Source organism: Giraffa tippelskirchi, chromosome 1, assembly GCF_054371585.1.
Source record: "Giraffa tippelskirchi isolate mGirTip1 chromosome 1, T2T-mGirTip1v1.2.pri, whole genome shotgun sequence".
Lineage (NCBI taxonomy): Eukaryota > Metazoa > Chordata > Mammalia > Artiodactyla > Giraffidae > Giraffa > Giraffa tippelskirchi.
In genome coordinates, this window is record NC_137275.1 from 8,984,655 (window position 1) to 9,012,249 (window position 27,595).

The 27,595-nt window shown below is 41.2% G+C and overlaps 1 long non-coding RNA gene across 1 annotated transcript; it reads right to left on the reverse strand.

Annotated features, from left to right (window-relative positions):
• Nucleotides 1-1,967: 1,967 nt before the first annotated feature.
• On the reverse strand, nt 1,968-27,054 carry LOC145510060 (uncharacterized). Its single transcript, XR_014056653.1, has 3 exons — nt 25,060-27,054; nt 20,352-20,448; nt 1,968-2,329 (listed from the first exon to the last, which is right to left on the reverse strand). It is a non-coding gene; the product is annotated as an uncharacterized LOC145510060 (long non-coding RNA).
• Nucleotides 27,055-27,595: the final 541 nt, after the last annotated feature.

The following is a 27,595-nucleotide window of genomic DNA, read 5'->3' on the forward strand; positions in this document are numbered from 1 at the left end:
AATGGGTCAGCCTGTATGCCTTTGCTCGTGCTGAGCCACGTGTCTGAGATGTGCTGCTTGTTACTTGGACTGGTCTTAAGGTAGAAGGAAGAGCCTTGGATGAGGATCCAGAAAATGTGATTCCAGTTTCTGTCTCTCTTGCTTATCAGTCACATGACGGGAGGGAAATCACTGACCCTCTCTGAGCAAACTGGAGATAGGGAAGCCTTTCCTGCAGGGCTGTGAGAACAAAATGCAAAAATCCCTTTGCATCTTTAAATAGTTTTAAAAACCCATTTTCAATGGTTCATTACATGTTCACAAATACGCTGTCAGACTTGCATTTGGTCTAAATTTTTGTTCTTTTGGTCTAAAATTTTGTTCAGTTGTGTCACAATTTCCCTGACAATTAGGTTTCTCTCTTGAGATATGGAATAAATGTGTCTATCCTACATCCAGAGCTGTGGGGTTGGGGAAGAAAGATGGGCCAGAGGGAAGATGGTGCAGAGAACATGGTCAGCCCAGGCAGGGGTACCACCACCTCACCATCAGGCTTCACGCCACCCCTTCTATCACTGGGGTGACATGACGACCAAGGTCCAGAGACCCCCATGCGTTAGCTGGAAAACACACTTCATTAAATGTGAATTGAATTTCTTCAATAGTGTACATGAGGGCTGGGGAGGTCCCAGAGTCAGCAGCTTTCATCACTTTCGCAGCTGCTGGTTACTCACAGGCTTGGTAAACCCCCCGCCCCCGCCCTGGGTGGCACGGCCTTGCACGTAGTAGCTGTCGTCTGTATTTGGCAAGAAGAAAGAAATAATTGCCATTTAAAACAAAAAACTGATTCTAGCCTCACTCTGTCCCCTCAGGGAGCGTTCAAATTAATTCAACCTCAGGAATATGATTATTTTACTTAGGAAAGCAAACCGATGGGTGGGCCAGGCTGAGCAAAAGACCTGTGGACTTGTTCTGCATCACGGGAGGTGGTTGAGAGCGTGGGTTCTGAGTCAAACGGCTGGGGCTTGAATGCTGGTCCCACTTCTCAGTGGAAAGGTGCTCAGGGTCTCGGTCTATGGTTTTCTTGTCTAGAATATGGGACAGGAATCATTCCTGTCTCAGTGGATTCCTACGAGGAGTACCTGAGGACTGATGCTGAAGCTAAGTCTCCAATATTTTGGTCCCCTGATGCAAAGAACTGACTCATTGGAAAAGACCCTGATGCTGGGAAACATTGAAAGCAGGAGGAGACGGGGGCTACAGAGAATGAGATGGTTAGACAACATCACCGACTCAATGGCCATGAGTTTGAGCAAACTCCCAGAGAGACTGAAGGGCAGGGACATCTGGTGTACTGCAGTCATTGGGTTGCAAAGAGTACGACACGACTTAGCAAATGAACGACAACAACAAATATCTAGAGTTTAGAATGGTGATTGGGCTGCAGTGATTCAACAAAAGATATTAGAGGGTTTTTATTTTTTGCAATTACAACTCATCCTCATTCATCATGGATTGCTATTTGCAAACTGATCTACTTGCTAAAAGGTACTGAAACACAAAAATCAATACTCATGATGCTTTCACAGTCATTTGTGAAGGTGTGTAGAATGGTGACCGGCTTCCCAGGTAGTACTAGTGGTAAAAAACCTGCCTGTCAATGCAGGAGACAGAAGAGAGATGTGGGTTCGATCCCTGGGTTGGGAAGATCCCCTGGAAGAAGGCTTGGTAACCCACTCCAGTGTTCTTGCCCGGAGGATTCCATAGACAGAAGAGCCTGGTGGGCTATAGTCCATAGAGTCACAAAGAGTCAGACATAACTGAAGTGACTTAGCACGCACGCATGTGTACAATGGTGACAAATTTGAGTTACCTGTCATGCTCGGTTCCAACTGAGGTCAAATAAAGGAAGGCTCTGCTTTCTTGTTCCAGCTCATACTGTAGACAGGTGTCCTTCTCATGGTCTATTCAGTGCTAATCTTTCCCTATTTTTGTGCTTTTTCTTAATCCTGTGTTAGCTATATACATGGACCCCAAAGATGAGTGCTGAAGCTCTGTCTACTTGAATATCCATTCTCCCATGCAAAGAATTGAATGACTGAGGTTTACTAGAGTGAGGAAGATGTAAGAGTGATCCCTCTGTGTGTGTGTCTCAAAATATAGATAAATGCAGGTTCCAAGAACACAAGGAAGCTCACAGAAGGATGAAGATTATGAAAATTGTATCTGGCTGGAAAATGGCCCATACCTGAAGGAAAGTACCTTTGTCTTCATGAGACAGATTGATTGATTCTGAATGGTAGTGGTTTCTCCTGGCCCCCACCTCTGGTCAGAAATCAGCCCGTTTCTCCTGAAAGGAAACACACCAAGAAGGTTTGTAGTTAACGCTGACCCTGTTGTCCTGTGGCTTTTCTGATATTAGGGTTGTCTGACCCACGCTTATGCATTTAGAGAGTTAGGGGAAATGAAAGCAGGTTTTGCCAGCATACTCTTTTTAAAAATATGCTTATTTATTTATTTGGCTGTGCTGGGTCTTAGCCACACTTTGGCTGTGCTGGCTTGCAGTGTGCCGTGATCTTTAGTTGAGACATGTGGGCTCTAGTTCCCTGGCCAGGAATCAAATCCAGGCTCCCTGCATTGGGAGCATGGAGTCCTAGCCACTGGAGCACCAGGAAGTCCCTTGCCTGCATACTCTTAAATTGGCTTTAGCACCTAAGAGGTGAAATGGTTGTATTCATGCTAATTATTCATCCTGTCCAGTTGAATGACCTAAGGAAAACAATGACTTCATGTTTCTGCTAAGTCCCTTCACTTAAACTAAAGAACAGATCTATTTGTTGTTTCTGCTTAACATCATAATGCAGGATCATTTTCTTAAGACATTAGTGAACCTCTAGCAATTTCTGCCTATAGATTGTACTGTCTGAGACAGACTTTAACATGCCATGGAATACCTTAAAAGACAGTGTCTTGGGGAATATCCATATTGGGCCCTCATGTTGGAGCCATCTTGGTTGCTTCTGCTATTTTATATATTGCAAATAGTTATGATTTTGGGGTTTGAGGCCAGCAACAGAAATACAAATGTTATATTCCTAAATTATTCTTAGTTCGTAATACCCCCTTCCATCAACCCTTTCCCCTTTTTCCCTTTGTGCTCATCCCAGACTGAATTTCATTCATTCAGTCCCTCTTACCTCTGTTGAGCATTTACTATAAAGAAAGAACTCTAAGTTGCTTGGTGCTGAGGGGACAACATGTGTTGGTTGCTCAGTCATGTCTGACTCTTTGTGATCCCAAGGACTGTAGCCAGCCAGGCTCTCTTCTGTCCACGGAATTCTCCAGGCAAGAATACTGGGGTGGGTTGCCATTCCCTTCTCCAGGGGATCTTCCCAACCCAAGGATCAAGCCCAGGTCTCCTGCATTGCATACAGGTTCTTTACTGTCTGAGCCACCAGGGAAAGTCCTACCTAATATTGACAGTTTCATTCAGTAGAGTTATTTTTATCTTGGATCTATTAGCTTATCTTGGATCTAGTTTTCTCTACATCTTCATCCATTCTGCATTCTTTACCTCTTATCTCATTTAATAACTGTTAGTCTAGTGACTATTGGGATCACAGAGAGTCAGTCATGGGACTTCGCTGCTGGTCCAGTGGTTAAGAATCCACCTGCCAAAACAGGGGACTCAGATTTGATCCCTGCCCTTGGAAGATCCCACATGCCTTGGGGTAACTAAGGCATGCACCATGCACCACAACTACTGAGTCTGTTCTCTAGAGCCTGGGAGCCCCAGCTACTGAAGCTTGTGTGCCCCGGAGCCCGTGTTCTACAATAAGAGAAGCCACTGTAATGAGAATCCTGTGCACTGCAACTTGAGAGTAACCACTACTGGCCACACCTAGAGGAAGCCCACATGCAACAGTGAAGCCCCAGTGTAGCCACAAATAAATAAAATTATTTTAAAAAGTCAGTCATGTACATACTGCTATATTTAAAATAGATAACCAACAAGGGTCTACTGAATAGCACAGGAAACTCTGCTCAATACTCTGTATTAACCTAAGTGGGAAAAGAATTTGAAAAGGGATATATGTATATGTATAACCGAGTTACTGGGCTGTATACTTGAAACTAACCCAACACGGTTAAACTATGTGCTATGCTTAGTCACCCAGTAGTGTCCGACCCTTTGCAACCCCATGGACTGCAGTTCATGAGGCTCCTCTGTCCGTGGGGATTCTCCAGGCAAGAATAGTGGAGTGGGTTGCCATGCCCTCCTCCAGGGGATCTTCCCAACCCAGCAATTGAACCCAAGTCTTCTGCATTGCAGGTGGATTCTTTACCATCTGAACCACCAGGGAAGCCCAAGAATACTGGAGTGGGTAGCCTATCCATTCTCCAGGGGTCTTGCCAACCCAGGAATTGAACCAGCGTCTCCTGTGTTGCAGGCAGATTTTTTACCAGGTGAGTTATAAGGGAAGTGCTAAACTATGCTCTGATATAAAATAATTCTTTTATAAAAAAAATTCAGTGAGAGTCTGCCTTCGAGTAATTGAAAATAGTGACTTTGCACTTATTCCATCAAACAACACCTAAATCTTTATGCTTTATTCTCCTTAATTCTGTGTCTTCATGTGTGAGCATCTTCTGATTTTTTGTTCTTATTTCTCATCTCATTTCCCTCTGCTCTCTGCCTAGGCAATTTTATTCCACTTTTGTGGCTTGTATTATCAGCCTTTTAATCACCACCAAATATACTCTTGTAATCCAGGCACTCTGTCTCTGCCAAGGTGGGGCCTCTATTTCCATCTTTCTGTTGTGCAATTTTCCTTGAATAAGATCAATGAATTACTGCATGCTGTGCTGTTTATGAAGTAAAGGCTTAGGAAGGAGCCTATTAATTGAAAGACAAACCAAGTTCGTGAAATGTGACTTTAAGAAACTGTAGGAAATCTACCAGTCCAAGAATTCCATTGTTTTTATAACCTATTTAAGTAACATAAGTACTTGAGAAGACACAGGAAAACATGAATTAAAATAAGATTTTTATGATAAGTAATGGAAAAATTGCTGGTTTCTTGGGGTTTTTTAAGCATAATGACTCTAAGTCAAAGAAGTGGATACATTCGAGAACAAACAAAAACTTTGAACACAAAATTCCTTCCAAAAGAAAAATGCAAATTCCAAAGTGAGTACACTAAAGCCCTCCATTGTGTATTAAGTGTATTTCTATAATCTCACTATCAGAGAGCTTACAGTAAATGCTTGTGTTTGATCCACAGATTTCAAATAAATGACTCAACAAGTTTAAACTGAAATCTTTATCCACTCCCTCCTCACAGACACCTGTTTTGTCTCCCCTTCTCACAGTCTTGGTTGATGGCATCATAAAAGTAGTAAATGCACATTCTTTGAACAGTTGAAAGTCAGTAGTAAGTGAAAATAAGCACCATTTCCCATTCCTTCCAGAGTCCAACTCCTTAGCAGAATTGTTCATGGTTTTATTTCTTCTATGGTCACTGCTGTTGTTGTTGCTCAATTGCTCAGTCATGTCTGAGCCTTTGTGACCCCATGGACTGCAGCACACCAAGTTTCCCTGTCTTTCACTGTCTCCCAGAGTTTGTTCAAACCCAGGTCCATTGAGTCGGTGATGCCATCCAACCCTCTCATCCTCTGTCGTCCCCTTCTCCTCCTGTCTTCAGTCTTTCCCAGCATCAAAGTCTTTTCCAATGAGTCAGCTCTTCACATCAGGTGGCCAAAGTATTGGAGCTTCAGTTTCAGCATCAGTCCTTCCAATGAATATTCAGGGTTGATTTCCTTTAGGATGGACTGGTTTGATCTCCTTGCAGTCCAAGGGACCCTCAAGAGTTTTCTCCAACATCACAATTTGAAAGCGTCAATTCTTCGGCACTCAACCTTCTTTACAGTCCAACTCTCACATCCACATATGACTAATGGAAAGACCATATCTTTGACTATATGGACCTTGTTGGCAAAGTGATGTCTCTGTTTTCTAACACACTGTCGAGGTTTGTCATAGCTTTTCTTCCAAGGAGCAAACATCTTTTAACTTCATCACTGCAGTCAGCATCTGCAGTGATTTTGGAGCCCAAGAAAATAAAGTCCGTCACTGTCTCCGCTGATTCCCCATCTATTTGCCATGAAGTGATGGGACTGGATGCCATGATCTTCGTTTTTTGAATGTTGAGTTTTAAGCCAGCTTTTTCACTCTCTTCTTCCACTTTCATCAAGAGTTCCCCTTGCTTTCTTCCATAAAGGTGGTGTCATCTGCATATCCGAGGTTATTGATACTTCTCCTGGCAATCTTGACTCCGGCCTGTGCTTCCTCCAGCCCAGCGTTTCTCATGATGTACTCTGCATATAAGTTAAGTAAGCAGGGTGACAATATAGAGCCTTGATGTACTCTGATCCCAATTTGGAACCAGTCTGTCGTTCCATATCCAATTCTAACAGTTGCTTCTTGACCTGCATACAGATTTCTCAGGGAGCACATGTGCTTCTAATCTTTGGACAGAAGTGGCACATGTGACTTCTGATCATTGACAAGAACAGTTGTGTGGCTTATCTAGATGAAGAAACACTAGGAAATGGCTCCACTGCTTGCCTAGGAAGAGGTGGAGAGCACAACTTCTTCCATCACTTGTGAGTTAATCTCACAGGCTCCTCTGGTAGCATGCTCTTTTGTTTTGTTGGCATGCATAGTAAAGATTTTCTTCCACCAGAAGACAAATGTTCTGATTCCTTTTATGTCCGGAAATGATTTTTATTTTGCTCTCACAGTTAGTATTTTGACTGGGTATGGAATTCTGAATCCAAAATACCATTTTTCCTTAAAACTTGAAAGCCATTGCTCTGCTGTCTTGCAGTACTCTTTAAAAAATTCTCCTTTATATTATATCTTCTCTTCTAGAACTCTTTCAGAGGGAAGATGACACTTCTGAGTTAATCTCTAAGATCAACTTTTATTTTATATTATTTTTCTTTTATCTTATATTTTTTTCTTTGTTTCTGTTTTTGTTCAGGCATATTTTCTTCAGAAAATTCCATACTATTCATTCTTTTTTTTAAATTTAAGTCATCATATTAAAAATTTGCATGAATACTTTCTTATCTCCTGACTAATCCTCTTATATCAAGTTTGTTGTTTACTTGCTAAGTCATGTCTGACTCTTTGCAACCCCATGAACTCTAGCCCACCAGACTCCTCTGTCCATGGGATTTCCCAGGAAAGAATACTGGAGTGGGTTGCCATTTCCTTCTCCAGGGTATCTCCCTGACCCAGAGTTTGAATCCATGTCTTTCGTATCTCCTGCATTGCAGGCAGATTCTTTACCAGTGAGCCATTAGGGAAGCCCTTTTATCAAGCTCTGGTTATCTTATTGATGTGATCCTTTCTCAAATATCTCTGGGAATACAGATTAGAATTATTTTAAAAGTTCTAATGTTCTGTGGATAATCTTTTTTTATTCTGATATCCTTTTTGTCCATATGGATCCTCCTCTTCTATGCTGTCTTATCCTCACACGGCTGGAAACCCTCCGTTATTTAAAACAAGTAACCAGACTTCTCCAGTGGTCCAGTGGTTAAGACTTAACACTTCCAATGCAGAGGACATGGATTTGATCCCTAGTGGGGAAGCTAAGATCCCACATGCTGAGTGTCTAAAAAAAAAAAAAAAGGAACTGAAGAGGATTTCTTTTATGGTTAGTTCTTTTTTTCTGATTTCTCAAATGTCTCATATAATTCTGTGTACAAGTGCTGCTGCTGCTAAGTCGCTTCAGTCGTGTCCGATTCTGTGCGACCCCATAGACGGCAGCCCACCAGGCTCCGCCGTCCCTGGGATTCTCCAGGCAAGAATACTGGAGTGGGTTGCCATTTCCTTCTCCAGTGCATGAAAGGGAAAAGTGAAAGTGAAGTTGCTCAGTCGTGTCCGACTCTTAGCCACCCCATGGACTGTAGCCTACCAGGCTCCTCCGTCCATGGGATTTTCCAGGCAAGAGTACTGGAGTGGGGTGCCATTGCCTTCTCCGGTGTACAAGTGAGATGTTCTCTTATATTTAGGGGAACTAACTAACACACTAAAAACACTGCACTTTCCCAGAAATATCTATCCATTTTCTCGAGAAGCAAAACACTATCTGGTGTCTGTGTTATACAGAATAATGGTCTCCCAAAGCCGCCTGTTTCCTAATTCCCGGTCCCTGGAAATATATTATGTTGTAAGGGGCAAAGAGAACATTAAGGTCGCAGATGGGTCTGAGGTTGCTAATCAGATGGAGAAATTATCTTGATTTTTATCAACTTGGTCCCAATGTAATCATAAAGACTCCTCTAAGTAAAAGAGAGAAGAAGAAAGTTCAGAGATTTGAGGACACAAGCTGAGAAAGGCAAGGAAACTGATTCTACCCTGCAGCATCCAGAAAAAATATATTTTTGCTGACACTTTAACTTTGACTCAGACTCGTTGCAGATTTTTGATCTCTCAAACTGTAAGATAATTTTTTAATTATCTTAAGCCACTAAGTGGAGTAATTTGTTCGAGCAGAAATAGGAAACTAATGAAGCCTCATATTAATGTTGGACAGCGTTGACCATCCTCGACTCGTTTGAAAAAATATTTGCTCCCTTAGATGCTGTGCTTCCATGCCCTCCTGTTTTCTTATCATCATTTGGTCCTATTTCTTTCTTCTTTGAAGGCTCCGCCTGATCTCAAATGTTGAAGGACTCTATGGTTGGGAAATGGATATTATTATCTGTCTTTCTATGTACTCCCTCTGAATGATCTCCCCCATACCCTTGGTTGTAAATTCAATATTGTCTTTTTAAAAACTAATTTGTATTAGAGTATAGCTGCTTTACAATGTTGTGTTAGTTTCTACAATGTTGTGTTAGTACAGCAAAGTGAATCAGCCATATATATATATGGCTGATTCCCATATATATCCCCACCCTTTTGGGCTTCCTTCCCATTCAGGTCACCACAGTGCGTTTCCTGTGCTATACAGTCGGTTCTCATTAGTTATCTATTTTATCCATGGTATCAGTAGTGTATCTATGTCAATTTAATCTCCCAATTCATCCCAGCCCTCTCTTTCCCCCTTGGTATCCACACATTTATTTTCTATATCTGTATTTCTATTTCTGCATTGCAAATAGGATCATCTATACCATTTTTCTAGATTCTACATATATGCATTAATATATGATGCTCATTTTCCCCTTTCTCACTTAGCTCACTCTGTAGGGCACACTCAAGGCTCATCCATGCCTCTACAAATGGCACTATTTCATACCTTTTTATGACTGAGCAATATTCCATTGTATCTATGTACCACACCTTCTTCATACATTCCTCTGTTGATGGACATTTAGGTTGCTTCCATATCCTGGCTATTATAAATAATGCTGCAATGAACACTGGGGTGCAGGTATGCTGGTGACGCCAAAAGATTTATCGTGACTTCATCTGTGCCTTTATGGAACTGTGTGTTCAGTTTCCCATCTGATTATCCCTATTTGGCTATTTCACAGTCACAGCTCTCTCATGTTTGGCATTTCAAAATCGAATTCGTAATTTGCCCTTGAACCTCATGCTTTCTGCCCCACTCAGCAACGGCCTCAGTAATGCCGTATAACAGACCTCACCGAAACTTAGTAACAATATAGTTTTACTATCACATACACCAGTCTGGGTGACTGGGCTTATTTAGTCCTACGTGCAGCGGAGGAACTGGGCCAATGACATGGGCCAGTGAGCTAACCTGCCTGTCTTCATGGAGGTTTTATCTTCCCCTGTCCCAGAAAATGCCTTTGTCACATAATTTGTTGCTTAAGCCATAGATCAGGATGTTGATCTTTGTTTGTGCTTCTCTCTCCACCTTCACATCTATTCTATTTATGTCTTATTTATTTATTTCTGGCCTCCAAGTATATCTCAAATTTGCCAACTTCTCACTCTCCACGTCCACTGCTCTATCTGGCCTACTGTAATATTCTTTTCTGGAGTACAGCAATCTTTATTCATTTCTTCATGGATTCCATATATATTTATTGATGGAATTCCACTTAAGTGCCATACAGGACTTTTCTTACTGACCCTAAATAAGGCTCTGCTTTTATTGCAATAAGCTAATTCACCAACTTCATGGCCCAATCCTCTTTCTAAGAAACAGAGCAATATTACTGAATGAAACAGACACAACTCTTCAGAGCTTACAATCTAGGGAAGGAAGCAAAGGTTTGTATCTGGTTTCCCTGTATCGTCTTGTGCCTTCTACCATTCTATCCACCTCAATGAAGCCAGAGTAGGTTTTATTTATTTATTTATTTTTTGCTGCGTTGATCTTAGTTGCAGCCTGCAGGATCTCAGTTGTGTCATGAGGGGCTTTTCATCGTGGTGCATGGAATCTCTAGCCGTGGCAAGGGGGCTTAGTTCCTCCGCTGCGTGTAGGATCTTGTTCCCTGGCTCTTGATTCCCTGACCAAGGATCAGACCCATATCCTTGCCCAGCAAGGTGGATTCTTCACCACCGGACCCCCAGGGAAGTAGCCAGAGTAGCTTTAATACTGAGACAGATGATGTAACCTCTTGTTTAGACTGCTCATGGCTTCATATTACGGACAGACCGATATGCAGTTGCCCCACGGTGCCCCACCAAGCCGCATTTGACCTCTCCTTGGCTATTGCTTACCCTGTTATAGCTCCTTTCTATCTCACACTGTGTTCCATCCACAAAGACCTCCTTTCCTTTTCAATTCCAGAACCCACCAAGCTCCTTTCCTCCTTAGAGGTTAACATATGTCAGTTGTCTCCTACTTAGACATGAGTTTGAGCAAACTCTGGGAGTTGGTGATGGACAGGGAGGCCTGGCGTGCTGCAGTCCATGGGGTTGCAAAGAGTCAGACACGACCGAGCAACTGAACTAACTAACTAGAACAGCACATTCCTAGAGCTTCACAATACATATCAAGTCTCAGCTTAAAAATCACCTTCTCAGTGGCTTGACTAATGACCTTAACTAAGATTCGGGCTTCTGGACTTCCTTTGTGGTACAGTGGATAAAAATGCCCTTGCCAATGTGGGGGACACAGGTTCGATCTCTGGTCTGGGAAGATCCCACATGCCTCGGAGCAACTAAGCCTGTGCACCACGACTACTCAGCCTGAGCTTCAGGACCCTTGAGCCACAACTACTGAGCCTGCATGTTGCAACTACTGAAGCTCACAGTGAGAAGCCTGTGCATCACAATGAAGAGTAGCCCCTACTCGGTGCAACTAGAGAAAGCCCACATGCACCAAGGAAGACCCAGGATAGCCAAAAAAAATTAATAAAATGACTCAGACACTCTCAGCCTTTCCAGAGTAATTTGTTCAATAACTTTGCAAGGGACTTGCCATTTGGATGTATGTACGTGTGTGTTTATCTAATTCAGTTTATTTCTTCCAACTAGACTGTGCTTAGGGTCCATGTTTGTTTTGTGCCTAGTACAGTGTGTGGCACGAAGTCGGCACTCAAAACTGTGTTTAGATTAAACAGACTTGTCAGTGGTGATATTAATGGTTCAGGCACTGGTGAAAAAGTATAATGGGAAGATGTGAGTATATAAAACTGGACCTAAATTCCCAGGGGTGCCTTCTTGGCATTCCTGAAACCACAAAGTTCAGGTTTATTTATGAGCTTGGCATCACTATTAGAGATTATTTTGTAATTAGGTAAAAAGAGGGCAGGGCAGGGCAAAGTGAGTGACTCGGGTAAGGCAACACAGGAAAATCACCGTGGAGCTGGGAGACAGCCAGGTCCGTAGCACAGCTCTATCAGAAGAAGGCCAGGTCTTTACATTCAGTTCCCAATATGAGTCCCATGGGGGCAACTCAACGTTCCAACAGCGCTGTGACCCACTCACCCAAGAGGGGGTTGGGGAGGGAGAGGCTCAGCCAAGTTTGAGAGTTTCCAGGCCACTTTGCTTATGGTTTGGCTTGGGGTTCCTTCTTCCCTTTGCCATTGCCCCTTGGGCTCCTGACCTTAAATCCAGCCCTCAATCTCTGCTCCTACTCAGAATGAACTGGTGACTTTTAATTGTATTTTCCATTCAACGTCTTTGAAATCAGCACTGCTTTGCTTTTGTGGGTTTAGCTTGACCTTTAATGTTCTCTTGGCAGATTTCTGTTATTGGAGGGGATGGGGTTTTTGATTTGTTAGAGAGAATGGAGTCTAAGCTTTGGGCTTCAGACCCTTAAGCTTCCCGTTAAAGACAGAGAGATGACTAATAACTATTAGTGTGTAATGATGGCTTAGCAGTATTTACCACTGATTTAGGCTCTCTGGCTCCATTACCTAGGATATTTTCCGGACTTAAATATTTCTCAGTTCTTTAGCCAACAGCTGTCCACATTTTTTTAAAGTCCCCAAGCCTCCAGAAATTATGATTTTACATTTCTAATAGGCTTCTTTCACTGTTCAAGAAAAAAAAAGAAAAAAAAAACAAACCTCTTTGCCTCGTAGCGTGCGTCCCAAAGCAAATTGAATTCAAATCACAAGTGGAGAATACAAGCAAAGGATAAAGCCTAAATCTTCCCTAATGGGGCCCACACCCTGAACCTCCACCGCTGATTCTCAGCTGGGTCTGAAGCAGGTGTATGAAAGAATAAAGGGTAAGCAGAAGGAGAAAAAAACATAAAAAGAAACATCCCTTGAAGGAATAGGAATGTATGATTCAGTCTTTCTCACCTTCAACAACTTTCGGAGTCCCTTCTGGTGGGAGAGTAAAGGAACCCAGATAAGAACTCAAAGGTAGTTATCCCTGTAGGATATACTTCAAACGAATGCCTTTGCATGACAATCATTTATTAATCGTGGTATTCAAGAAATACGAATTGAGAAATATCCGTACTGTTCTCCATAGTGGCTGTATCAATTTACATTCCCGCCGACAGTGCAAGAGGGTTCGCTTTTCTCCACATCCTCTCCAGCGTATCCCACTATCGGGCATGTGTGTGTTAGTCACTCAGTCATGTCCGACTCTTTGCGACCGCATGGAGTGTAGCCCATCAGGCTTCTCCATCTGTGAGATTTTCCAGGCAAGAATAATGGAGTAGGTTGCCATTTCCTTCTCCAACTATTGGGCATATACTCTGAAAAAACCATAATTGAAAGAGACACAAGCACCCCACTGTTCACTGCAGCACTGTTTACAATAGCCAGGACATGGAAGCAATCTAGATATCCATCAACAGATGAATGGATACAGAAATTGTGGTACATATACATACAATGGAATATTACTTCGCTATAAACAATAACACATTCAAGTCAGTCCTAATGAGGTGGATGAAATGAGCTTTTTATACCAAATAAAGTAAGTCAGAAATATGGTACATTAATGCATACATATGGAATCTAGAAACATGGTACTGATGAACCTATTTGCTGGGCAGCAGTGGAGATGCAGACATAGAGAACAGACTTGTGGATACCCTAGGGGAAGGAGAGGGTGGGACAAAATTGAGAGAATAGCATGGAAACATATACATCACCGTATGTAAAACGGATAGCAAGTGGGAATTTGCTGTGTGACACGGGGAGCTCAGTTCAGTGCTCTGTGATAACCTAGAGTGCTGGGATAGGGTGGGAGATGAGAGGGGAATTCCGGAAGGAAGGGACAGGTGTACACCTGTGGCTTATTCATGATGTACGGCAGAAGCCAACACAATATTGTAAAGCAATTATCCTCCAATAAAAAATAATAATTAGAAAAGTGAAATATGAATTGATTTGTGGGGGTACAAAGACAAGAGAGACACACTCTCTAACCTCAGCGGCATATGTGTATTAAAAAGTTTATGGCGTAGAAAGATAGCTAGAAGTGGAGAAAGCCCTGGTGAGTCAGAATCTGGATTTATAACAGTAATTACAACAATGAGTAATTTGATATTTACGCCATTCACAGAGAGGTTTCTATGTGATGGGCATTACACTAATTGCTTTACAACATATGCCCATTTAATTCTCTTTACAAGCAGAAGAGGTAGGCAATCATAGGACTCATATTACAGGTAATTAAACTGTAGCTCAGCAAGACTTTACTGGCTTGTCACACATCCCAAAATTGGTGCATTCTAACCCTGATGTCTCTTACTTTTCATCTTACATTTTAAACTACAATATTAGTGGAAGCTTGAGAAGTCGGAGGTTGGGATTTCTAGTGATTTTTCAAGCTTTATCACTCTATGAGTCTATAACACACACGACTCAGGGAGTATCAGTGGAGACTCTGAGAGATGACACGTATTCTGGGCATGAGGCCTGTGGGCTGCATGGCTGAGAAGTTAGATCTCTGAGCTCAGGGTCAAAGGACTATGACTTTGGTCTTGATCCTGCTTCTTACTGGCTATATGACCTTTGTTGTTATTGTTCAGTCATCTCTGACTCTTTGTGACCCTATGAACTACAGCATGCCAGGTTCCCCTGTTCTTCACTATCTGCTGGAAGTGAAGTGAAAGTCACTAAGTTGTGTCGACTCTTTGCAACCCCATGGACTATACAGTCCATGGAATTCTCCAGGTTAGAATACTGGAGTGAGTAGCCTTTCCCTTCTCTAGGGGATCTTCCCAACCCAGGAATTGAACCCAGGTCTCCTGCATTACAGATGGATTCTTTACCAGCTGAGCCACAAGGGAAGTCTAAGAATTCTAGAGTCGGTACCCTATCCCTTCTCCAGTGGATCTTCCTGACCCAGGAATTGAACCAGGGTCTCCTGCATTGCAGGTGGATTCTTTACTAACTAAGCTATGAGGGAAACTATTTTCCTGGAGTTTGCTCAAATTCATGTCCGTTGCATTAGTGATGCTATCTAATCATCTCATCCTCTGCCGCACTCTATGACCCATACATCTTGGATTACCCTCCATGGCATGGCTTATAGCTTCACAGAGTTACATAAGCCCCTTTGCCACAGCAAGGCTGTGATCCATAAAGCGTGAAAGATCTTAGTTTCTTTTTTTCTAAAGTGGGGTTATTTATATCACGTTTTACTATTGCTGAATATGGAAGACAGGGAGGTATGAGCTAAGAGGTAAAAACAAAAAACAACAAAAAAAAAACTATTTTGTAAGCTGAGCACCGAAGAATTGATGCTTTTAAACTGTGGTGTTGGAGAAAACTCTTGAGAGTCCCTTGGACTGCAAGGAGATCCAACCAGTCCATCCTAAAGAAATCAGTCCTGAATATTCATTGGAAGGACTGATGTTGAAGCTTAAACTCCAATACTTTGGCCACCTTATGTGTAGAACTGACTCATGAAAAGACCCTGATGTTGGGAAAGATTGAAGGCAGGAGGAGAAGGGGATGACAGAGGATGAGATGGTTGGATGGCATCACTGACTCGATGGACATGAGTCTGAGTAAGCTCCAGGAGTTGGTGATGGACAGGGAAGCCTGGCGTACTGCAGTCCATGGGGTTGCAAAGAGTTTGACACAACTGAGCAACTGAACTGAACTGAACTGATCTTCTGGTCAAGCACTAAAATACCAATGGAAGCTGGCTTAAACAGTTAAGAATTTCACTGGCTTGCATAAATGAAAAAGCATTTTCAGGCATAGCTGTATCAAAGGACTCAGCCAATGTTACCAGAATTCATTTTCTTCATCTCTGAGCTCTACATTCCTTTGTTTTGGCTTTTTTTTTTTTTTTCCAACATTTCATGTGATAGCTCATGGCAAACCAGGCTTTCATCAACCTTGCTGGGGGTTGTCTTTGGAGAATAATTCTCTCTCTAACCTTGATCTTATTTGTACCATCCTCAGATAGATCATGCACCCATTGCTGAGATGGTTACTATCCTCAGCGAGTGGACCATGTGGTTGATTGACATCTGAATCCCATGTCCCCTCAAAACTGTATGTACGGAGCATGAAGGAGAGATTGTTGCTGAAAAAGAAATCAGGTTGGGGTCACTGGAGGATGAGGGTATGAAGGCAGGCAGAAACAACAGCTAACCTCTATGCTCATAAAGACACAATCTTATTTGGTGAAGTCATTATACTTGCTTCCTTGTGCTGTGCTGAGTCACTCAGTCATGTCTGACTCTTTGTGACCCCATGGACTGGGCCCTGACAGGCTCCTCTGTCCATGGGGATTTTCCAGGCAGGAATACTGGAGTGAGTTGCCATGCCTTCCTCCAGGGGATCTCCCGACCCATGGATTGAACCCAGGTCTGCTGCATTACAGGGGGATTCTTTACCATCTGAGCTACCAGGGAAGCCTAAGAATACTGGAGTAGGTAGCCTATCCCTTCACCAGAGGATCTTCCTGACCCAGGAATTGAGCCAGGGTCTTCTGCATTGCAGGCAGATTCTTTACCACCTGAGCTACGAGGGAAACCCAGTTGCTTCCTTATTTGGCCTCTATCATGAAATTTCCCCTAGCCATCGTGGTAGCCTCTATGGCTCCTGTTTTGCCATAGTGTCAGCTGATACCTCAGTTCTAATACACAGTATGATACCTGGGAATGTTGGTGTGCAAGCATAAGAGGAATACCCACCAAACAGGTTAATGGTAAGGTAAACACAACAGACACATCGGATTAAGAGGAACACAAAGCAATAGACATCATTGACTCAATGGACATGAGTTTGAGCAGACTCTGGGAGATATTGAGGGACAGGGAAGCCTGACCTGCTGCAGCCCGTGGGGTTGCAAAGAGTCAGGCATGACTGAGCAACTGAACAACAACAAAGCAACTCTAAAGTCCTACTTGGGATTAGTGGGTAACTCAGTCGTATTCACAAGTGACAGCCATTAAGAGAGAGTGACAACCCTTTTTTTCACTCAGACCACTTCTGTCACTTTCCAGGTAAGAAACATTGACTACATTTTTTCTCCTAGAACTCCTCATTCAAATGAAACCCTCAGGTTGGGAAGCTGGAAGAGCTCTTTAGAGAAATCTCACCCAACTCTCCTTCTGGACTTTGGACCAAACCGAGAGTGAATGACCAGTGTGGCTTTTCTAACATCACATAACTAACGAGAAACACGGCTAAGCCCAGAACCACAAGCTCTTGACTTGACACCCTCCTGAAGGACAGCTGGATAACACTGGTCTTCTGAAGTGGATATTGTATGGATAAGTGAGAACCTGGCATCCAGCATACATGGGGATGTCTGCTGTAGACTCACACATTCCTTTTTGGCCTTGAGTGTTCTCATAAACGTTCCAGTGCTGGAGAAATGGTCACAGACCCAGGACCTCAATGTTTGTGCTCCTGTTCTGCCTTAGATTAAGTTAAATATTGTTTGTAGATGATACAGATAAATTGGTTCAGCCATGAGCCTGTCTGGATGGTTAAAAGGATGCTGTTTATTTCTCTAAGAGGTTGCCCAGCTGAGTAAGAGGGCTGTTGAACTATTGCCTTATTTCACACACAGCTTTCCTATTTATTCCAAGACTTGGCTTTAGAGAATGCACTTAACTGGTTTGTCTGGCTGTCATTTGTCAAGCTTCTACTAGACTCAAGAGCTCCAGTGGCAGTGAACTTGTCATCTCCCTCTCTCCTGACCTTTCCCCACCAATGCCAAAGATAGTGCCAGCATGCTGTGGCTACTCCATCAATGGAAATTGAGTTCACTGCATGAAAGAGTGATTGACTAATTAGAAAGTTAAAAGAGGTTCTCAGGCTTCAAGTGTATGAAAATGTAATGGATGAGTGACAGGGAGCAGTTGGTCCCTGTGTCCATTCAGGCAAAGAAAACAATGAAAAGAGATTTGTGTAAAGCTGTTGGAATGTAGAATGGCCATTAAGAAGGACAAACTGGCAATGATTGTGAAGCTTGTTGAAATGCTTTTGGCTGTAAGGGAAATAAGAAAGTGCCTTGCCATTTATCAGCTGTGTGACATTGGAAATCATCAGCGGTTGTCTCATATTCTCCTTTATAGAGTAGCCCAAAGTGACAAGTGAACTCATGAGGTTGTTGGAAGCATAAAAACTGGGTAATGTTTGAGGACCCCAGCACAAGGTTTATATGCAGTTGTTGCTGTGTAGGTGAGCTCTCGACTTTCTCTTTCCTTTTTCCACCCTAATATTTAATCTTTTCTTTTTTATTCAAGTAAATAAAATGGGTTTCCAAAATTAGAAAACAAGGGGGGAAGAAGGCTTGGACTAAGGCAGGGTTAATAGAGAGGAGAATGAGAAAGATTGAAAACTATGAAGGAAAGCGGGATTGACAGAATTTCATGTGTGAAAGGATGTAGAAGTGAAGAGAGAAGAAAAGGCAGTGCTCTTCCTGGAGATGGGACACATTGAAGGCTGGGAAAATGTATTACACTATCCAGGTAGATTGACAGATTTATATTCCTATAGTCAAAGAAATGATCTGCCTTTCCATATATGAGCTCAAATCAACTTAAAGTTACCTTTGCCTTTTGAGAGGTCTACATCAGAAGTGAAAGGTCTTATTCCCTGCTCTCACCCCAATCCTTTAAGATTCTAAGACCGTGGTTTCCATATGAGGCTTTACTGCAGAATCATCTGAAGGACTTCTTCAATGTCCATCCCCATGGGCTCAACCTCCAGAGATTCCAATTTATTGGCCTGGTATGGGGGACTTGGCATGTGCATTACAGACAAGCTCCCAGGGGTAATAATGATGCACAGTCAGGACCAAAGATTAAAAAGCAGGAAGATAGAGTTCACTGTCAATATTCTATCAAACCAAGCCTTGTTTTCAAAGACTGTCACCTAAGAAACACACTGGGGGCCGGTGAGAGAGCTAATATCCTTATATTTTGTATCTGTCTGTATGTAACTTTTAATTACCTGGTGGCCGGGTCAAATTCATTGCTTTTAGTCCCATTTTTTAAAGAGTCTGAATTTCCTTGTTTTTTCTGACTTGGAGCATCACTGGTGGGGAGAACAGAAGGAGCTTGCCCAGAATCAACTTCTTTTGGGCATCTCTGAACTTGAGAGCAAATGAGTGCCCACATCTTACTTCTATTATAGCACTTTAAAAAAGTTTCCTTTTTTTTTTTTTTTTACTGAAATATATTTGATTTGCAATGTTATGTTAGTTTCAAGTGTGCAACATTGCTTGAGGTGGGGTGGGAAAGGGAGCAATTATCCTACACAGAGAATCACTGCAGTAGCTGATGACCTTGGGAAATGTTTAAGCCTCTGCGGGATTCAATTCCTTCTAACTATAAAAATGTATATAATTAAACCCACACCTTATACTGTTGTGAAGAGATATAACATCCAAATTCATCAGCACACACATGGTATAGAGATAGAATACAATAAATATTGATTGCTGATATCAGTTGGGCTTCTCAGGTGGTGCAGTGATAAAGAATCTACCTGCCAAGGCAGGAGACAAAGAGACATGGTTTGATCCCTGGGCTGGGAAGATACCCTGGAGTAGGAATCCAGTATTCTTGCCTGGAAAATTTCATGGACAGAGGAGCCTGGTAGGCTACAGTCTGTGGGGTTGCAGAGTCAGACACAACTGAGCACACATGCACACACACACTAATATTAGTTATTTATCATTATTTATCAAAGAACAATATTGTTAGATTATACAGCTTATGCAAAAATTGAGTATACTGAAATAAAAAGTTTTCCTATATTCCCTAAATTCATGTAGGCCTTTGAATCACGGTTAGATTTAGAATCAGATCTAGATATTCTGGGGCTTACCCGGTGGCTCAGACGGTAAAGAATCTAGCTGCAGTGCAGGAGACACAGGTTAGATCCCTGGGTTGGGAAGATTCCCTGGAGAAGGAAGTGGCAACCCACTCCAGTATTGTTGCCTGGAGAATTACACGGACAGAGGAGCCTGGTAGACTACAGTCCATGGGGTTGCAAAGAGTCAGACACAACTGAGCGACTAACACTAGATATTCTAAGGTATTAATTTGAGTGACATTGTCCAGGTCCTATCCACTAATCTTTGTGATACATTTCTGATTTTGATCCTAATATCCAAATGATTTGTTCATAAAGAAGTAATTTCTTCATACAGAACTTGTTTAAAACTGTAATATGAATGTAAAAATAGCAACAAATTGATTTATCTTTAAAAAGTGTTAAATTTCAACTAATTAAATTCAAATTTGATTTTACATAAAATACAGAGTCCATACAGGAATTATCCAAGTTATCCCTTTGGTAAGCTATCCCATGGGCAAAGAGAATGGCCTAATTGGATCCAAAGATGGACTTCATAAGGAATATAAATCTGAAATTATGCAAGAAATGTTGAGTGTATGTATATTTTTTAACTGGGTTCCATAATATTAATCCAATTCTCAAAGGTTTCATAGTCCCTAAAGGTAAAGAATAACTGTTTAACTTACGAGTAGAAGTGAGAGGTCAGTCTAATTGTCTTCAAAAATCTGCAATTGATCATTACAGTGATGATCTGTGCTCCTGAACTTCAATATTCTTTCTCATCTGTAAAATGGGCATGATTGAGCTATCTGATCCCCAAAGCCCAATTTTATTCTAAGCTCCTATAATTGAAAAAAAAAAAACTTAACCTTGAAAATCTTACCCAATTTATAAGACTAAATTACTAACCTTTCCAAAGTACTATCAATCTAAAACATTCACTTTTCAAAAAAGGCAGATCCCTGATGGTAATCATGATTTCACTCATTGTTAAAATTTTTTGGCTACATACAGAAAATATCTAAAAAGTAGGTTGTAGGTAGTAGAATACTACCAACTAACAGATATCATAAGTGGCAAGAACGTCAAAACAGCGTAGAGAGACCTGTCTGGTTTGGAGCAGAGGTCTGAGGAGCTGTTCAGATCCTTGTCTTGACTTTCAGCAGAAAAGAAAGCAATGAATTAGATGTGCTTTTCTCTGCAAAATGTTTCTTTTGCCCCTGAAGCACCTCTGTGAAAGAACCGAGTGGGTGTGAAAGGATGATGTTGACCATAACTCTGTAACTTTGATTTGGGGAAAGCTCATAAAATACGAATTTCCTGGTTTTGGTGGTCCCTCAGCACCCAATAATATAGAGACTGTTCCTTTCCCCATAGAGCCAGTGGTGCACTCATATTAAAGAAAAAAAAAAAATAACGAAAAAAGAGTTCAACTCTCAGAGGCACATTAATCTCAATGGTGAAAACTTAGAAGATAATTTTTTTTTTCTCAAGAGCATGCAGTGAGAAAGTAACTGCTTTCTGGTGCAGAATCAGTTATTTTTATAAATTAATTATGTTTACCCATGATATATGATAATAGGAGTACATTTATTTTTCTGATCAATAATTTTATCAAAATTTTATCAAAACTCAACTTGGGGAACGTGGAAAACAATTTCAAAAGGCTTACACTATAGGCTTCTAAGGAGAATAATTGACTTAGGGGATATGGATCATTGCTAGTGTGTCTTCATAACCTGTCTATCAAATCCAAAGACAGAAGTTTATATCTACTGATCTTATGGTTTATGGTAGAACAACGCTGAAAATGCAGTTTTATGCGAACTTTGGCAGCTATAGAGAACCAGGACTCTCATAGATCAGCATGAAACAAATTGCAGTTGAATAGTTGTCACTGAAGTGGGCCAAACAAGAAAACGTGGTAGAAGTTAGAGCAAAGCAAGTTTTGTTTCAATTAAAACAAGGTTTTTAATGATTTCCATTGTTCAACAATATTAGGGTCACAGATCTCCAATTTGGTCAGGACTGAGGGCTTTCCAGGCTAGGGGACTTTCAGTTATAAAATTGAAAAAAAGTTCTATGGAAATCAAAATGAGTTGATTGACCTACCAACAGTCTAAGAAAGTTTTGGAAGTAGTGAGTGCTCCATCATTACAGGTGGTCAAGTAGAGGCTTACTAACAAATTCTCAGGGGTGTGTCAGAGAAACTTTTGTTTTGGGGAAGAAGAATGAGCTCAATAACCTCTATGGAAGTCTGAGGCACTGAGAGATTCCCCAAAGAAAAATTATCTATGGTAGAGTCAACTTCATTGCTAAATCCTCCAGAATGATGAATCCTTCCGTATTTAGAAACTATATTTAGAATTCAATGAGTTAAATCTCCTAAAATAGTCTCTAATACTTTGGGATAATTTCTACAATAAAGCCATCCATTAAGAAGATATTTCAGACAGAGGCAGACAGTGTAGTTATGATGCGGAAAGCAAAGAATTTGAAATCAAAAGATTGATGCTTTAGAATTAAGTTGGTGTGTTCAGTAGATTTAGATTTGTTAATCTCCTTGATCATTGATTTCTTGCCTCTGAAATGAGGATATATACCTTGCTTATTTTACGGGCTTATGGGGAGGATCATACCAGCCAGTGTATGTCAAAGCATTATGAATTTTGAAACACATCCATTTTCATGGCAGGTTTTTTAGAACATGATTCTCTCTATCATTCCAAGATTTTGACAAGGAGGCTAGTGTTGTGCTCACAAGCCAAACAGATGTGGCCAAGCTGCATTATTTAAAGTAGGCTAAACTATGATAATAAAGAATTTGGCAGACTATGTGGGAGGTCAGTCTTAATAAGAGATTGTTTCTGATTGGTGATTATTCATCGACAACAGAAATTCATAGACTCAGGCATATTCTAGCTTCTGTCTCTGACAGTCCCTAAAGTTTCATTGCTATCCTTACCATTTGGTAGGACACTGAAAGGAGAATATGGAGACAGCATCTTTGCTTCTTAAAAGCTATGCCCAGAAATGGCACCTGCCACATTCTATTGACTAGAACTTAGTCACATGACCAAATCATGCCAGAGAGTCTGGAAATTTTAACCTAGCATGGGTCAGGACTATTGGAAAGATCATTGGAGGTAAGCTATGTCAAATCTTTGTGAGCTGTGATGCTTATGCACATAGGTTCTATGTATTTAGTTGTGATTCTCACTGTCATTTTGGGAAGTTAAACATGGATTTTAATTTTAATAAAGAGTTAATAATCTCTGCCACAAAATTCTCATGGTTATGGCACATTTACAGCTAATGCATAACTAGTTCTAGCGTTTGGACTTAGTTCCTGGTGCCAACCCAGCCTCTCAAATATGTCATAAGAAACTGGGAGATGCTTGGATGAAACTGAGAATAAATATCAATTACTAGACCTCTAATCTCTTTCTGTTACTTAATTCTGCATGTATAGAACACCCTCCATGTGCCAGGAATGTTGCTGAATATTAGCTACCCAAACAATAGACAAAACATGGTGCTGCCCTCAAGGAGCTCACAGACAGTACTGATTTATTTTCCTTTGCTTCTCCAAAATTTTTCTTTCTTCTACTTGGTCTATAGCAGTTCAATATGCGTAAGTATTTGAACTGTCTCTTAAACTCTGTGACTAAGGTTTGGCTTCATCTCACAAAATTAGCCCGTGTTTCTCTTTCATCATATTTCTTGGTCTTTCTCTATGGAAAGAATATTTGTTGCTTTAAGAAAATTTTCAGTTCGGTGATAGATACCAAATAATATGTACAAGGAGATTACCTAAGGGGATAACAATTGTGAGTTACAAAGCTGCTTTCTCTGCGATCAGTTAAGATGCTTAGCTTGCCACTAACAGAATCCCCTGACTCAGCTAAGCTAAGCAATAAGAAAAAAGCAAGAATTTGCTCTAAAGAGAAATCCCAAGGTAGGACAGTTGCAAGGTTGGATATTTTAGTGATTCAGTCATGACATCAAGGACTCAAGCTGTCTGGGTCAACGTTATAACCCAGTATGGCCCCTCACAATCATAAGATCACTGTTACAGTTCCAACTGTTCAGCCATCTAGGAAAAGACATACCTAGGAAAAGAAGAGAAACTATTTTACTCCAGTTACATCATTGTAGGAACGCAAACAGAAGCTCCCTATCAGACCTCCTCAAAGCCCACAACAGCATCATACGCCTTTCCTAAATCAATTATTGGTAAGGTAAATGGAATAACGATGACCGGTCTAGTTAAATACAAGGTTGGGTGGAGGTGGCTGTATTATCCAAAGTCATATTTCTGTGAGCAAGAAAAAAGAGCAGTTTGTGTATTTCCTTTAAGAAGACAGTAGCATTAGATAGAGCACTAGTACCCAGGTTTTATCCCAGGCGATCCTGCTATTGACCGCTTTCATTTTTCTAACTCCTCTCCGGTTTTCTAATTTGGCAATTTTCTCAACTCTTTTCTCAACTCTGTGCACCATTTGGCCTTCTATTCTGTCTATCAAGATGGGCTACATTCCCTGTCTTGAACCCTTTAGACTGGGCTCTCCTTCTTTGCGGATACATAAAGGCAAGCCACAGACAATATTCAACAGGTTAATATATCTCATGCTCTTCTGAGATAGATATGATGGTGGGGCTTGTGAAGACTCCGCAGCTATCTTCTTTTTGTGAGAAGTATTTAACAGGATATTGAATAAGTCCTGAGTTCTGTGGGTAGGATTCAAGAACTGTATCTCCTCTATTTTGACATGCCCTACCACAGAACACTCGACATAAAACTATTAATTCTGGAGTTGAAAAATCAGTGTTTTAAATCAATGCCATGGGTTCCACAGAGGGAGGCAAGGTCCTCCATAGCAATGGATGAGTTTGGGAATGAGGGTTTCAGAATTCTCTGTTCACCCAATCCCATCTCATGTTTCACTCAGAAATGCTGGTGTTTCTATCTATTATATATGCAACATACATAATATATAAAACTTTCTTGAGCAAAAGTTCTATTTAAAACTAACCTGAAAGTGACTCTTCAAGGTAATCATTTAGTAGCCCATCATTCCTTTTGACTTCAAATAAAAAAAAAAAATTTTGTTTCTAAAAAAATGATTTTACAGTAGGTCCTTGCTGCTTATCTACTTTAAAATATGGCAGTGTGTACGTGTCAGTCAGTCCCAAACTCTCAATCTAGCCTTTCCCTAATCCTTTCACCCAATAACCATAAGCTCATTCCCTAAGTCTATGAGCCCATTTCTGTTTTGTAAGTAAGTTCATTTGTATCTTTTTAAAAAGATTCTGCACATAAGTAATATCATATGATATTTGTCATTCTCTGTCTGATTTACTTCACTTAGTATGATAATCTCTAAATCAGACCTTTATCAGTTCAGTTCAATTCAGTCGCTCAGTTGTGTCCCATGAACTGCAGCATGCCAGGCCTCCCTGTCCATCACCAGCTCCCGTAGTTTACCTAAACCCATGTCCATCAAGTCGGTGATGCCATCCAGCCATGTCATCCTCTGTCGTTCCCTTCTCCTCCTGTTCTCAAGCCTTCCCAGCATCAGGGTCTTTTCCAATGAGTCAACCCTTTGCATGAGGTGGCCAAAGTATTGGAGTTTCAGCTTCAACATCAGTCCTCCCAATGAACACCCAGGACTGATCTCCTTTAGGATGGACTGGTTGGATCTCCTTGCAGTCCAAGGGACTCTCAAGAGTCTTCTCCAACACCACAGTTCAAAAGCATCAATCTTCGGCGCTCAGCCTTCTTCACAATCCAACTCTCACATCCATACATGACTACTGGAAACACCATAGCCTTGACTAGACAGACCTTTGTTGGCAAAGTAATGTCTCTGCTTTTAAATATGCTATCTAGGCTGGTCATTACTTTCCTTCCAAGGAGTAAGCATCTTTTAATTTCATGGCTGCAGTCACTATCTGCAGTGATTTTGGAGCCCAAAAAATAAAGTCTGACACTGTTTCCACTGTTTCCCCTTCTATTTCCCATGAAGTGATGGGGCCAGATGCCATGATCTTAGTTTTCTGAATATTGAGCTTTAAGCCAACTTTTTCACTCTCCTCTTCCACTTTCATCGAGGCTTTTTAGTTCTTCTTCACTTTCTGCCATAAGGGTGGTGTCATCTGCATACTGAGGTTACTGATATTTCTCCCGGTAGTCTTGATTCCAGCTTGTGCTTCTTCCAGCCCAGCGTTTCTCATGATGTACTCTGCACAGAAGTTAAATAAGCAGGGTGACAATATACAGCCTTGACGTACTCCTTTTCCTATTTGGAACCAGTTTGTTGTTGCATGTCCAGTTCTAACTGTTGCTTCCTGACCTGCATACAGGTTTCTCAAGAGGCAGACCTTTATACTAAATCTTATTTCCCTATTTCCAAACTCTTGACTCCATTGGCTATATTTTTGATCCTATCTTCAGACACTTACAAATTTAACATGCATTCTGACTCAAGCTCTTGGCTCTTCACATAGGAGAGCTCTTAATATGAAATTATCCTCATTTCCCCTACTGTCTCCCATAAAGAGAAGGTGTCCTCTGTCATCTTTGATGAGAACTTAGAACTCTGATTTCCAGATCACTCTTTTTCCAAAATCTTAGCTGGCTCCTGATCACGACTATTGCAATCCCATTTGTATACAGAAGAGTTTGAACATTGTCTAGTATTTCCTTGGGCTACTATGAGACAGTCCCTTTGCACAGTTCTCAGTTGCTCAATTGCTAAGTCATGTCCAACTCTTTGCAGCCCAGTGGATTATAACCTGACGGGATCCTCTGTCCATGTGATTCTCCAGGCAAGAAAACTAGAATGGGTTGCCATGCCCTCCTCCAGGGCTTCTTCCTGATCCAGGGATCAAACCTACGTCTCCTGCATCTCCTGCATTGGCAGGCAGATTTTTTTTTTTACTACTGGGTCACCTGAGAAGCCCCCTAAATCTTTGCATGGCTGACAGCAATTCTTATTTCCATCTCAATTGTGATTTTCCAGGCACCAAGCTCTTTGTCTTCCACTGGGAGAATTTCTACTTTAAAAAGCCAATCCCTTTTGTTTCAAAGACTGAATGCAATTATTTTACTGGCTGAAATCTTGACCATGACTACATTTGCCTCTTTAAATATGGTAAATATCTTGCCCACAGAATCTGTGGAATTCTTGTCTCTAGAGACATATGAAATTGAACTGGACCTGGTCCTCAAAAAGATGATTGTTGTGTTGGCAAGGGGATGGATGGGATGACCTGGAAGGTCTACTCCAGCTCCAATTTTGATGATGTGATTCTAACCAGATGGGGCCAATGGCATATTAGACGTCTATTGATGCTACCTCTGTGCTTTTCATCCTGGGTTTACTCTTCTGGTAACTGTATATTTTCTTTGGCCTGGGCTCTCCGTTTGTGATGCACAGCATGTGCGTCACAAAAGCCTTTTGTGTCTCACATGAAGCAGGCTGCAAAGGGGTCCTGAAGGAACTCAGCAAATCAGCTGTCTGCATCTACATTTCCATTTTCTTCCGGAAACCCTCGATCCTTCACAGATTACAGCTTTTAGTGTATTTTATTTATTTGAATATGGCCAGAGACATGACTTCTTAATGTTATGGTGTCATGTCTGTGTCTGAAGAAAAATAATAAACTACAGTTTAGTACCTCACCATGTATGGTTTTCCCTTAATAAGAGATCAGGATAGTTATTAAACAGTTACTTAAAGGTAGTTGGATAGTCATAAGATAAATATAAATTTCTTAGAGACCAGATCTCTTATGACTTTAGCAGTTACACATCAGCCATTACGTTTACTTAGAAATATGCACTATCTATATTTCCATAGGCTTCTCTTTCATCTACTCATGCTAGATCGGGGAAATATGGAGTCTATTGGTATGAGAGCTGAGG